An 875-nucleotide genomic window follows, 5' to 3' on the forward strand; every position below is an offset into this window, starting at 1 on the left:
CAGACTTCTCACCCAAGTTTGCCACATATTTCACTCATGCCCAAGTCATTCAGGGCAACTATAAGAGCCTGCCTTTTGTATTTAAATCGAAAATAACTGAGGATAATTCAATCAAAAATAAAAAGAAAAGACACACGGATGTTGGAAAGATTTTGGCAATTCCTGTTGCTACTTGTATCCAACTTCCTTTAGCAAGCCTTTTCTGTACATCCTCCCTTTTCACCTTAATTATTAACTGCTAACCTTTCTACTACTCCCGATCCTTTGTCAGCATTGACTTCCAGTAACACGTGCAAAGCATTCAAGTATCCTACCTTTGCCCTGTGCCTTTAAGAATATTTTACAATATATGAGCACCTCACCCCTAAACTTGCCCTAAAATCCATTTTTAACTCATCACTGCTGGATAAAGGCTAAATCAAAAAACTTGCCTGCCTCTTGTCAAATGCATAAAAGATGGAATGGGTTGCTCCCAACATCAAGATAGGCTTCGGCAGACTTCTCACCCAAGTTTGCCACATATCTCACTCATGCTATTGACTGGCATACATCATTAGCCATGTCTGCTGACATTGTGTACACTGGGAATTAGGACGGAGCCAATAGGATTTGAGAAATGCTCCTCTCTTACCTAGCAATGGATCTCGTGTATATACTTAATGAAACTTTCCTGTTCACTTGTACAAGATCAACTCACCTCTTTGTGTTACAACCACAATATGACATTACAATATGGTGGCAACAATAAAAGAAAACTTTTATCAGATTACAGGAGCAGTGATGACCATTCGCATGCAAGCCTAAAAGGTGACTGGTAGCAGTTAGCCTCCCATGGTGAAGTACCAAGGTAAGACAGTGCACCCCCGAAAGTGGGC

Source organism: Rhincodon typus, chromosome 7, assembly GCF_021869965.1.
Source record: "Rhincodon typus isolate 14 chromosome 7, sRhiTyp1.1, whole genome shotgun sequence".
Lineage (NCBI taxonomy): Eukaryota > Metazoa > Chordata > Chondrichthyes > Orectolobiformes > Rhincodontidae > Rhincodon > Rhincodon typus.